At 45.0% G+C, this 14272-nt stretch overlaps 1 long non-coding RNA gene across 1 annotated transcript; it reads right to left on the bottom strand.

Moving 5' to 3' along the window:
• Positions 1 to 1136: 1136 nt before the first annotated feature.
• Positions 1137 to 10554, bottom strand: LOC126516221 (uncharacterized). Its single transcript, XR_008609532.2, has 3 exons — positions 10429 to 10554; positions 4347 to 4415; positions 1137 to 2508 (listed from the first exon to the last, which is right to left on the bottom strand). It is a non-coding gene; the product is annotated as an uncharacterized lncRNA (long non-coding RNA).
• Between the last annotated feature and the right edge of the window lie 3718 nt (positions 10555 to 14272).

Here is a 14272-nt window from a genome sequence, read left to right on the forward strand (position 1 = left end):
AAATTCCCGAACTTTGCGGAAAAATGCATGAGAGCATGTGACTGCACCATTCTGTGCTAACAAGGACGGTTCCGAGAGGCTGCCCGTGCTCATTGTTGGAAAGTTTGCAAAGCCACGGTGCGTTAAGAACTTGAAGACGCTGTCATGCAGCTACAACTTCAACAAAAAGGCGTCGGTGACATCTTCACTCTTCAGCAATTTCTTTGCAGCAGCTGGATAACAAAATGGGGGCTAAGGTAAGGAAAATACTGCTTTTCGTGGACAACGCACCATGCCAACCACCCGACACGTCCAGCCTGAGGAACATAAAGACTGTTCTTTTTTCCACCCAACTGCACAAGCCAGCTGCAGCCGCTGGATGCAAGCATAAGTGTGTCGAGCAAGGGTACTGGAAGCGGTTACTGCAGCGTCGGCTGGCGGCTACGGAGTGCAGTGAGTCAGAAAAAAAAGATCACTGTGCTCGACGCCATGCATTTTATTGCCAGTTCATGGAACGCAGTGTCATGAAGCACAATCGCTAACTCGTTCAAGCACTGTGGCTTTAAGCAAGAGACTGCCTCCTCTGCTGGGGACGCAACAACCTCGATGCAACTCAAGGCCGATGCAGGCTTCACCGCCGCCAATCAAGGGTTTGAACCTCACCACGACCTTCACCAAGTACGTGGAGGCCAACGACAACGTTGCGATCTGCGGCGAGGTGTCGCTGGACGACGCGATCGAGGAGGCTTTGCCTAGTGCCGACACCGCTGCGACATCAGACGAGGACAACGACAACGCCACAGATGCCGTGCCTGTGCCTACCACGTTCGCCGAGGCGCTACGGCACATAGACAGCATCTGATACTTCGTCGTTTCACGCGACGGCGCAGAGGACCTCGTTTTTGACATTACCTAGCTCGAGAGAAAGCTCTTGGTTCATGGATCAAACAAGGTTCAAAAGAAACTTACCGACGTTTTTAAAAGTTCATGCCGGCTGGTGGGAATTGTTGCAGTGGACAGTGAAGTGCCGTAAAGGTTTGTTTGAATAAAGCATGATAGGTACCTGTACTGCAGCATTATTTCTTATCGCATTTACTCTTTCGGTAATTTGGGTTTCCAAGCCATGCAGAGTAATAGGTTACATTGAAGTTTCTCGTAAATCCGTCATGCGAAATAAGTAGTATTTTTATAAGTATAAATTATGTTCGGATTTTAAGACACCCGCATTTTACGACGCTTTTTCGCAGTCCGGAGAAAGTCATATAATCGGGGTTCCACTGTAAACTATTTGACACCCAACTGTACCAGCTCTTCGTAATGTAAAGTGTTGTGCATTCATTGTGGCATAAGGCACAAGCCGCTGACACAAATCAAGCTAGTAGGGCTACAGCAGCCCATGACCCGTTTTTTTGTTTTCTTATTGTATGATGCTATAAGACGCCAACGGGAAATAGAAATGAGATCGAGCTGGGTGGGCAACACCGGATCCCACTGGAGCAAAATGGGACGCTCCCAACGTGCTGCATACAGCAGGGAACGGAGATGCATTTGGTTTATCACTTCCTGCTAAAAGCGTGCAGCACACTTCCAAAATCACAACGCCCTACACCCTGCAAAACAGATAGATGAAGGTGCTTACAGTAATAGGTTCGGCGGCGATAACAATGAATGCGCCATGCGACGACCTGGGAGGAGATTTGCTGGTACGCGAATAAAAAACTGTGTGCACGCCAGCATTTTCATGGGAGACAGGTAGGTGAATATTGTGGAGAAATGGATGTGGTGGGCCACTTCATTTCTCAACCACTTGCGCTTCACGCCTTTTCTTGTTTACATGGGATCTAGCGGCCAGAAAACATATTATATGATCCGCATTTGAGTTATTGCCTATTAAGAGTGTGCAGTATGCTTCCAATGGCACCACACAGTGTGAAATAGATATATGCTAAGATGCTTATCAAGATATGGTTCCCGGCAATAGCTGTGACTGTTCATACAACGATTTGGGAGGCGATTTGCTGGTGCCAGATAAAGAAAGTGAATGTGTGTCAATGTTATCACACGAGAAGTGTAGCTGCGGCAGGTGGCTACTGTTCTTGATTGCGTGCGCCTCACGCATTTTCTTGTTTACTCTGGATTTAGCAGCCTGAAAACGTAGCATGCAACTAGAGTTTGGCAATGTACTGAACGTTGGTGTGGAAAGATTGTGTTTTCTTGGAACATATGAACCAGTAAAATATAAGAATAACTCTACTGGGTCATTATTTATGTTCGAGCACGAACAATGGCACCAGGAAATTTTACGTAACAAGGTCTTATTAATGACATTCTACAGTACTACTCCGAAATTAAACAGCTGCTAGTTCTGAACGGTGATAGTTCTCTTCGCAGTCTTCTTACTGGTACAGTTGTTACAGCTTCTCACTGATGTCTAGTGAGACTCGGAAAACGAAAAACATGTACGAAGGCCGAAGCCAACTTTCCAACTGCCAACACTTGAGCAGGTTCTTGACCGCCATCCTTGCTGATCTGAAGAAAACAACATGCCAAGTGTTAGCATGTGCACTTAAAAGAACTCATTCAAAGGAGCCCCGAGAACTATTCTGAACCCAATAAACAAACCATTTCAGCATAGACAGACGACTAAGCCTTGAGCATCCCAACCAAATATCACGCCTTCGCACACAGCTACATATGCATGAACACACTGAAAAGGTGGCCTGCTTCTTCTTGCCGCCATCTGAAATTACCCCTTTCCCCTAACACAAATCTTTCGGGGCCACCTAACTGACTGTACACAAGCCAAAATCGATAAAAATGGGCTTCCTTCGATTAAATGCAGTTTTCAAAATGTATACAGCCGGGTTTTTATGGAATGCATAATGCGACGTGTGCACTTGTGGCTAAATCAATTCTGCACCTGTTTTGAATCCAAGAGGTGCGGTGCTAAATCCAGATCAGTGCAACCTTTCTGTCACAAAAATGGCCATTGTGAGCTCTTCTCTTTCTATGCGATTATCTGGAACATCCCTCACCAGTACCATGCCTCCAACCCCAACCACTGACGCACTTCATGCAAAAATGCCCAATGCACGAAAAATAAAACGTGAATTCACTTCTCTCGCCTTTCGCACGTAAAACCTAATACCGTAAAACCTCGTTAAACTGTACCTGCTTAAACAGAATTTTTTTTTAAAAAGTAGTAAAGTCAAATCCCCAACTCAGCGGCCATTGAACATAATGTGTATTGTATCCGCATAAACCGTACCAGCTTAATCCTTATGTATCGGCTAACACGTAATGTTTCAACTTTTCGTCGTGGAAGCACGGCGGTGTGCCGTCTCCGTCGGGCAGACCGGCGGAGCAACAAGCTTCAGAGATCGGAACAACGTCCTCCAAGCGCCCTGTGTGTTCGCGCATGAAGCCACATCAACATCATTTCTGTGGCGTGCCAGAGAGCGTTGTGGCATCGTGCATGCGAGGAATCGCGTCACGCCGAAGCTTGGATGAAAAAGACTGTGGATGCTCAGCATAGAAGAAAAGTTAGACATTGTTCGTGCTATCGAACATGACACGAAGAAGTCTGCGCTGGCACGCGACAGGGATCTGCTGTTGACTACGGTGTGTGGCATTTGGAATGCAAAGAAGTTGCTCGGCAGCACTGCTGCGACTGTGAAGGGATGTCGGCTACGAGGTTCGACTTTTCGCCATCGTTGCCTCTGTTGTTGCCGAAGTGTCGGCTAGCGACGGTGACAAGGACGACACAGAAAGCTACAGCACAGGCGATACAGGCTTCACAATGGCAGAAGCTGCGCGTTATGTCAGCCTCATGAATGCAATCGTGGCGACGAGAACAGCACCCCGCAGTGAAAAAGGCGCCCCGCGACTTCTGCAGTCCTACCGCGCGCGTGCATCAAGAATTCGTAACGCCAACAAGGAATCTGCCATGCCAGTGTTTGCCGAGAAGAGGGGGGCTTGCTGAAAAGTTGGCTCTTAGTCTCAAGTCGCCAGCACCAAGAAGATGAAGACGACGACGACCTCGTAACCGCGAAACTCTTGAAGACTCAATAAAAGGTTTCACTCACTCACTCTTAGCATCAGTAAGTTTGAGGCCACTGTTGTTGCTGCTAGGCCGCTGCGGCATCAAACAAAAATAACACTTTTATCGCGCGAAGTGAATAAATACTGCATGTTTTTTTTCCCCTTCCATCACTCTCTCTCTGAGTTACGTTGCTGACAGGAAAGTGGTCAATCTCATGCTATTTCGGTTAAATAGCACTACCGTTTAGCACACAGTTTTTCCGAGCTCCGGCCAACTACGGTTCAACGAGGTTTCACTCTAATAGAAAGGCAATAGGAAGACTGACCATCAGTATGAAGTCACGCGCTTCAGCAACGGCCTTATGTCCAGCTTGTGTCCCATTTTCAACAAGAACCTGTCATAAAAAAGAGGGGGCATAAGGGCTATCTTGAAGAATCGCACAAGTACAGCAGCCATGCATCTCGCATAAGCTGAAAACATTCGTATGCCTGGAAATCATGTATTTCAACCACTTGAAGTTTACAAATAGAAGTACAGACAAACACTGCAAGAAATACTAAGTTGCTATTCAGGAGCAGAAACTGTCCCTACTTACAAAAACAGACCACAAAAGTTTTGTACACAGGGTGACTCAATCATCAGATGTTGACTAATGCTAATGGTGTGTTCATGCTCATGTAGTTACTGTATATACAAAATTCTAACATGAACCAAAAAGGATGTGACAATCGCCTGCAAGCAGACACAAAACTGAGACTTGTGTTTGTGATGTTAGCAACGTCAGAACCAGTGCCATCTCCGCTGACATTAACAGACGATTACAGTGTGTACACGTAGACGACGGTGACACGCTGCTTACATTATGAAAGCTCATTCGAAAAAGAAGCTATTTTACATGGTAGCAATGAATGAAGTGCATCAAATGTTTTTGGTGTACTATTTTTTTTTCATTTGGTCTCTATCGTAAATATTACATGTAAGACTTCGCCTCTACAAATGCATTAACCACTGCCCAATCGATCAACTTTGGCACCGCGTGACTTGCATGAGGTAGGAGCCGAGATTGGTGACATCTCGGCATCTACTTCAGAGGCGGTGACATGCAATACTGTAGCACGCAAGCATGAGAGTGCGTGCTTTGCAAAGAACCAGTTGTTCTTTAGCAGGTGGCGCTGTTGCCCACTGTGAGATCCCGCTGCTGTCATTAGCACCAAATAAATTCAGAGCAGGAGGAATGACTGATCTCTGCTGATAATTTTCTTTTTAAATACTCAACCTACCATTCTAGTTTTTAATGTAAATTTGACCACCTAATGTTCTATTTGTTCCATGTCAATATGTCGGAGAGTAATAATTCTTCCACAAGTAATTGCTACTTCAATCGCTGCTAGCAGAGACAAAAATAGATAGAAAGCTTGGTATTGGCATGATAATTCCACTTATAGTTGAAGAGCCTGAAAAACTTCTTCAGCATTACATTCGAGAGACGACATCAAAAAATTTTTCAAATCTTTATTCTTTAAGGTACAGTGCTGAAATCTTGTACATATATGTAACGTTGTGTGCTCATTTCGAATATAAGGTCTATTTCCATTTATTGCCTTTAGTTCAAATTTTATGCAAGTCACTTTCAATTATCTTCTGCAAAGATTTGAAAAATATCTGCTCCCTAGATTTCGCTTAGTATGGTATCAATGGCTTCTGTATCTTTCAAGAAATTCAGTACGATAGACCTTATAGCTCTGCCTTACCTAGAACACAAGTCGTGAGGTACTGAATTTGAAACAAAACAAAGTGTTTTTGTGGTGACTAGCTTTGAAGCCTCGCAACTGTTGTTCTAGGTAAGGCAAAGCAATAAGGTTGGTCTTATTCTATTCCTTGATTCATAGAGAAGCCATTGGTACTCTGTTTAGTGAAACTTCATGAACAGATATTTTGCAAACCAATGCAATAAATTATTTAAAGGAAGCTCACATAAAATTAGAACCAGAGGAGATAAATAAGATTGGACTGCATATTCAAAATAAACACATTACATTGCATACACTTGAACCTTATTATAATGAAGTTAAAAGGAAATCAGAAATTACTTTGCTATACTAATTACTTCCTTATATTCATTACTGCAGTATATGCATGCACAACTTTAAACATGCATAGAAGACTAGGACTACGCAGCCTGCTGAACCACTACACAGCTACTTATGTTATGAAATTAAAGAAAACAGCAGCCAAAAAGACTCTCCGGCGTGTGCAACACTCGATTTTTAGGACCCGACACGACAGCCATTGCGATAGTGCCATTATGTTCGAATGTTATGATCTTTCGCTTCCACTTTCAACTTGGCTTGCTATATTGTCGTAAAATCTGTTGAAGTAGTAGAACCTTCTTCACACATTTTGGAAAAAACTGCGAGAAAAACCGTACTAACCGAGAAAACATACGATCTCAACTAACTAGAAAAGGTTTGATAGACTCAACTATTGTTGAGAGCTACGTAATGTGAAGCGTCGCATGGATCGTTGTGGCACAAGATGCCAATGCGCATCGAATTGGTGGTGCTCAGGCAGCCCGAGACGCATCTTGTTTTCCCATTGTGTGGTGGTTTAAGAGGGTCACAGAAAACTGAAACGAAATCGAGCTGGCGGGCAACGGCGGATGCTGACAAAGCAAAATTGCCTGCGGTTTAGCTCTGGTTAACCATAGTTGAATTGCGAAAGCAAGAGCTCCATGACTACGCTTGTGGTCTCGAGTTTTCTTGCACGTTCTTCCTCCCGTTTCCTCGATACGTCGTCTACGCAGCGTCTCATTCTGACGCTCTCGAAATCTCAAAGCGGTCTCTTCCGCAGTTCAAGATTCACTCCGGCAGGTGGCACGACTTCTTCTACCTGCGTCTTCGTTACGACACTTCTCGACTTGTGCAGCGTGTTCTTCTGGTGTCTCTTGAGTGTGTTGTCTCTTCCTCGCTTCGTTCTGTCGTTGTTGCATCTCTTTTGCACTCTCTGTAACGTCTAAATACACTAAGGCAAAGCGCACATATATATATATATATATATATATATATATATATATATATATATATATATATATATATATATATATATATACCCCCCCTTCGAAGCGACACCTCCTCTCCCTCTATCCCACCGGAGCACATGTGATGAAGCGAGGGGCGACGCCATCTGTTGGAGTGCATCTGTGGCGTTGCTAGCAACGACGGCTCAAGGTCGCTCGTCGGCCACGGCATATGGAATACGGCTGCCTGCATACGGCATACGGCATGACGAGCCGAAATGGCTCGCTGGCTGGCATAGCAAAGCTTTCGCTTTAACACGTGGTCACATCCCGCCGCCTACGGAAGAGAATGGCCACACATTTGGATTATTGCACACTAAAAGTGTGCATGCAGTGTGCTACCAAAGACACTATCCACCATGCGCTGTAAAACAGATAGGTGAAGATGCTTATCACAATAAGTTTGGCGGCGACAGCTGTGAATGAGGCACGCAGAGACTCGGTCAGAGATTTGCTGGTACCAGAATAAAAAACTGTACACCATCGTTTTTACGTGAGACAGGCGGCTATATACTGTTCTCGATCGCGCTTGCCTGGCGCCTTCTCTTGTTCAGACGGGATCTAGCAGCTGGAAAACGTATAGAATCGCCATCTGCAGCAGGGAATGACAGCGCATTTTCATTATCGCCTGTTAAAAGCGTGCGCTACGCTTCCGATGGCACCCTGCACTGTCAAAGGCAAAGATCCTTATTGCGATAGGATTGCTGGCGATAGCTATGAATGCCGTGTGCGACGACACTGGAGATTTGCTGGTACCGAAATGAGAAACTGAGTGCGCGCCGGCATTTTCACGTGAGATGGTCGGGCGAGTATTGTGGTGAAGCTTCAGCGATGGGCAGCTACATCCTGTTCTCGGACGCGCGTGCCTTGCACATTTTCTTGTTTACGTGGGGTCTAGGACAGGTATCATACAATTGCAGATTGGCGACGTACTGTATTAACACGATTGTAAGTCTACCACTTTTTTAAAATTTGAAAGTCTGAAGTTGGGGGGTCGACTTACAATCGAAACCAAAACATGGCCCCGCCAAAAAAGCGAGACCAAGGGGAGCTACAAAGTAGTTACAATTTTATGTTTCCTCTATAATACTACCCGTATCTTTTCATTATCCCGCGTGTTTGTTCGCTTTTTGGAAGGGTTTTTCAGCATTTTTTTTAGAGTTTTACAGTGCATGCAACACTCATGGGGGGTGTCGATAGTTGATGGAAGCGCCGCTGTTCCCATTTGTGGCGGCACCCTCAGAACGGCGGCACTTGCGGGGAGTATCGGGTATCGGTAGTTAATGGTAAAGCAGACACCGCTCGCGCTTTTTTCATTCTCTGTTGAAAGGCATTGGCATTGGTTTGACTCGTTCCACTTGACTGCCGACTACGTGCTACTTATATGCTTCCTCAGTCATCATGAGTGCTACAAGCCCACTAATCATTCGGAACTGGTTCACAGCAGCGTTCAAGAGGGCTGCCATCCTTTACGCCGAAGAAACAAATCACTGTGCAGCAGGCCGCAATTTCGATGTTTCTGAACGGGTGGTGCGAGAATGGCGATTGCACCGAAGCGAAATTTTCACCTGGGATGGCAAGTTAGAAATTTCCCACGTGCCGAAGTCTGGACGCTTTCCGGAGCTGTAGGCTAAGCTTGCGGCGTGCATGTACGTCGCTGAAACGCGTGATCGGTGAGTCCCTGCCAGTCAAGTGCGACATGGTCATGAAACAAGCCCGGACCTTCGCCTTAATTTTAAGGCCTTGCTCCGCCATGAGAACAAGTGGCTGGCAGCAGAAGACTGCGAAATTGCGTCAACTGGACCTGTCAAAAGAGCCTCCCTGACGGCTGCGTGTGGTTGGATGCATTTGGCGTGGACGGCTGTTTCACAAGATGTCCTGGTGCGGTCATTTGTCAGATGTGAGATTTCACTGGACCACGGCGCGCTGTGGGACCGCAGCAACGATCACAATGGCAGCACTTGTGAAGACCAGTAGTCCAGTGACCATGTCAGCTACTAATAAATTTTCGTTATCGAATGCGCCCTCGGGTATGCTCTTTTTTTTCCTTTTTTTTCTGTCACACGATATGGGAGGGTCGACTTACAATCGTGTCGACTTACACTCGTGTAAATACGGTATGGAACATTGGTGCCGAAAAATCTTGCTTTCCTGAAACGCATGAACCGGTAAAATATGAGCGTGACTGTATTGGGTCATTTCTTGTGTTCTCAACTGCGAATTTTGCTGCTGAAAAAATGTACGTAACAGGAATGTATCAACGAGGTTCTACTGTATTCGTCCGACAGAGCTTGGCAGGGCACCAGAAACGCGCGCATTCGGCCACTGAAAGTGAAACTATCCGATCCGCAGATATTTAATGGCCTCGTGGCTCTCTTGCGTGAGCGCGTCAGCTCAAGCGGGTTTCACACAATCTTGGAGGTCACACCTAGCTGTGTCAGCACAGTGCAGCATACTGCAGTGTGAGAGAGAAGTTGAGGCACTGGTTTTAGCATGCCAAGAGCAAGCACCATCATCGATATGCGGTGCACCTAGGCACGGCCTCTCGGGTTGCGATCTCGGAGCAGCTACGTGTCGCAGCAAGAGAGGTGCACTAAGATAAGAAAAAAATGCTGCCTGTGCGCAGCCACCGGTAGTGCGGCGGTGTGGCATATTTGACGTGGGAACACTGAACTGCCGCACCGAACGAGTTCGGAACCCAGTGAATGCATTATGCTCGGTGTGCAACGGTCAGCATTTTTTATTTTGGAGACTAATCTAGCTCGCTATATCTATTGGCAGACTAATTTTATTTTGTTAAAACAAGGTTTAAAATACATGGACTCTGTAGGGATTTCAAGGGAAATTGCATATAGTACTTTATTATATCTATTATTTTCTTGCATCCTGTTTCGTTATCACAAGGTTCCAGTGTATATGTAGAAGCTTGCACCACTATATATCTCAAAGAACAATTAATTTTTTCAAAGACCCAGCTCCCCACTTAAGACATATCACCATTCTGAAGTATTAATAGCATGTGCGTATAGTAAACTACCCAGTTAATATGTCAACACTGCTGCGCATTACGTCTTCAGATGGAAGTCCTGGCTCGATTTACATTTGCTGCAATCTAAATGGTTCTATGCAACGCAAACATAAAAAGATGCTCTAGAAACTGATGCTGACGTAGAGACACACGAGCTATTGACCAACGAAAGCAATCAGTAACAGTGGCACCTGCTCTACACAAAAATGCACGAGGAAAAACCTTTTATGAAAACAGATCACATCTAGGGATTGATAATGGAGCTCACAACTCAAACAGCAGCGACACAACAGTGATCCGTACCAGTAGGCCGTTAGTCTTGCCCCACAGGCTGGCCACTGTTTCGAGCCTTTGTACAGCATTGGGTAACTCCATGAGCGAGAATGCACTAACCACGAGGTCAAAGGCGATCTGTGGAAGAACAAATGACAAGTAGATCCCACTAATGTTGACCAAAAATGTTAACTCTAAAGAACTTAAAAAATAAGTTACTCTGTAGTGCTCATACAACCTTATTAACTCTTTTTAATCATGGTTACAAACAAGCACATGAACAGAAGCAAGTGATGTGTGAGCAACAAATGCCAAGCAGTGAGTCTCAGCATGTCATGGAAAAAACCAACCGAGCTTGTCACACAGTTAAATAATGCATGATTACTGCGTTCAAGCACTCTGTCGCAGTTTTACCACTCAGGAAGGATAAGCAGTTTCTCTTTGGAGATGGGAACCTTTATGGCATTTGTGCGTACACGTGTGCTTTTGTATGTAGGTAAGTCAGTAAGCACGTTAATGAGTAGGTGAGTGAGTTATTGAATATGAGTATGTGAGCAAGTTCATGAGTGAGTAAGCAAGTTATCATGTCAGCGAATCATAACAACTTGTTCAAGAAAGGTTCTGTCAATCCTACGACAAGACGGAGAATTTGAGCAAGTGCAGTCATTTTGTGGTAGTACTACCAGCTTCGTGATTTTGACCTGTTACTTCTTGCACTGTATTCACTATATCTGGCACAGTCAAACTACTGCCTGTCACCTGTCCTAATAACAGTGGTACTATCACCCTAACAGACACTAGGCACAGGGGATGTGACCATCTGTCTTGTTTAAGGTGGAATGTTCAACATTTACAGCCCCAGAAAAACACTGCTGTACTGACTGCACAGTGTTCCATCCTAATTTCGGCATCCGCACTGTGAACAAAGCTGGGGTGAGACTACGCAAGCACCTCGCTTTACAAATGGTCACTTGCATGCCCATGGTTTGCCGATGTGCTTTTGTCAGCAGTCGTCAACAGGGTGAGGCAGGAACGCCAATTAAACACTGCCTGCTCAGTGATGTAGGAGGCAAAGCGACCATTCGGAAAGCATGATGTTTGCGCGATCTCACCCTTGGAATACAGTTTGGCAACTGTGTAACCGCTGCAATGAAAGTTCTGAGGCTAATTAACTTTGCATCATGTAAGTGCACTTAGTCATACCATGTATGCCAATGTTTATTATTTGCATTGTCATGTTAAGAGGAAGCTCTAGCTCAAGGGCAACTTGGATTTCCCTATTCAAAGACATGTAAAATGCAGGTATGCTTTTATGAGACAACTGTTGGACCAATTTCAATTAAATTTGTTGCAGCTGAGTGACAAAGCTAAATTATAATGAGCTTAGAAGCAAGTTCGAATTAGAACCTGGAATTTTTTACAAACTTCCCAGAAATTACGGGTGTACGAATATAAAAATTTTCAAATACGAATCGAATACAAATACTTAGCTTCCCATGTCAAATAATGATATACACATGCATTTATTAGCAAGTTGGGTTAATTTGTTATGTTGGAACATTGCAATTGCATTGTCAATGTTAAAAAACTAGACTAGTAAGCCGTTACACTAATAGATTGTGTATTTGGCTCATCTTAACTTGGAAAATTAAGTAATTCCCACTACCTATCCTAGTCGGCCTGTGCCTTAAAATACCACATCAAATGCCCATAAATTCGGAGGCATTTGACCCTGTGCCAGACATCACTCATTACACTTGCTGTCAGCAGTCAGCAATAAGCTGAGAATTGGGGATGGCACTGAAAAAAAAAATATGAAAGGAAGAAAATCATCGATGATTACGGCACTGCCTAATGCGAAATTTCAGCGCAGCTCTATATGTGTTTTCATTTCGGTATATATTGGCTGGCGCAGACAATCTGTCTCGAGCGGTGCATTGCAAATGGAGCGAAGTGTGGCATGACTGACTCACTAATAGTGAGCGTGGCCATGATTCACAGCAGCCGCCACAGGCAGACCTCCGCTCACGCAGCACGTTTCCGCACAGACGACATATGCTACTCTGGCGCCATCTCGTAGCCTTCACGACAGGAGTGTGGCACAAAGATGACCGGAAAAGTTTTTGTCAAATTTACGCTGTATTGCCTGTGCACAATGCCCTCTGGACGCCGTAACTAGGCGCAACCCCCCACAAATGCAGTGCGGGAGCTGCTGCGCTTGTCTCCTTGCTCACTGCAACAGCAAGGACAGCAAAGGGAGCAGGCGGAGAGAATGTTAGCAAGGAAATAGAGAGAGAGGAGGCTGTTCTGCGACCTACAACGCTAGAATCCAGAATGGTCCCCAAGCGTGCACTTAGTGCCGAGGAGACAAAGGCTCGCAGAAAGCGTCGAGCAGAGCAGCCAGGGTAACATTGCATATCACGACTGTCATATGCGGTCAATATATCACCGCCAATCAACGCAAACAGGAGACAAAGCTTCACTTACATCGATTCCCACAGGGCGTTGGATCTGCATATTTTACCTTCCAACTTTTCATACTTAAATATTAAATGTGCAAAACAATAACAATGAAAACTTTATTGGCACGGCTGTGCACTATCTCCGGGGCCGGTCCACAAAAGGCGCCACATTTTTCAACAGGATGCTGATTCTTACTGTCTTCTGGACGCTTTGTTTCGCAATATAACCGATTCCCATATGCGGTAGCTATTGGCCAATAGCTGACGTCAATCAACAAGGGTGTTTGGATCAGTGCGCTTCTTCCTACTGTTAATGTGCATGTTTTTTGACAAAGTTCAATAAGCAGGCTGAAGTAAGCGAAGATGTGCTTTTAAATTTCAATGATAATTGCGTACTTCCGGAAGAAGCTGACTATCGTCTGCTCACGCTCAGCCGTGGCCACCTGCATAGGGATTAAAGTTTGGCCACGCTGCTTTTCCGTGTCGTAGCCGTTGGGTCTCGCTAATTTCGACTACTTTTGAATGCTAAACTAGACTCGAACCAAGCGAAACTTAAGGTCAGACCTTAAGCGCGCGTTCAGTACTAGCCGCTCCTGGCTAGACGCGTTAGCCGCTTCGAAAATTGCGCTGGTTGGATGTGGCTAGCGTACGTAGGTCAAGCTGGAGAACGACAAAGCTGGTCCACGCCACGTATTGGAGAGTCTTAGCCCGAGCACGCGCTCAACCCTTGTCGTGCACAAAGCAGACGCTGCGCAACGCGCGCTACAGTTGCAACTTTCATGTCGCTGGGGTTTGCTATACGTATCGCTGGAATACTGTGGCTGCCGCGGGGTGCCGTGACGAATTCCCTGGCTCAGGGCAGTGCGGCCATATAGTTTCTCACCATATTGCCTAGAGGGAAATCTGGTGCTGCTGCGCTGTGGTATGTAATGGCCCTAATAGTGGTGTGCATGGGAATGTTGGTATAGACCGTTCTTTCCTCCTCTCTGGCTTCCCTTGCAAAAATTTTAGTAACCTTAAATAAATAGTGTTTAGATAAATGTTACTAGAACCTATCGACATTCAATCAACTGCCTCTAGACACCGTAACCACTTTCTAGTAACCTCCTACCGACTATTGGCCACCAATATTGAGTTGAACATATATATATATAATGTCGATTGAATTCTTACTGACTGCTTAATATTTCATGTTGGTACAATGTGTCAACTGTGAAGCGACTATTCATTAACCACCTTTATACATCCTAACAACTTGCTAGTAACATCCTGTCGACTATGTGCCACAGATAGTTGACAGGATGTTATTAGCGAGTTGTTACGTTGTATAAGAATGGGTAATAGTCGCTTCACAGTTTTTAGGAAGTACATAAGAATTTTATTCAAGAGATAATTTCTTTTGCAATTATATA

This window comes from Dermacentor andersoni, chromosome 3 (assembly GCF_023375885.2).
Source record: "Dermacentor andersoni chromosome 3, qqDerAnde1_hic_scaffold, whole genome shotgun sequence".
Classification (NCBI taxonomy): Eukaryota; Metazoa; Arthropoda; class Arachnida; order Ixodida; family Ixodidae; genus Dermacentor; species Dermacentor andersoni.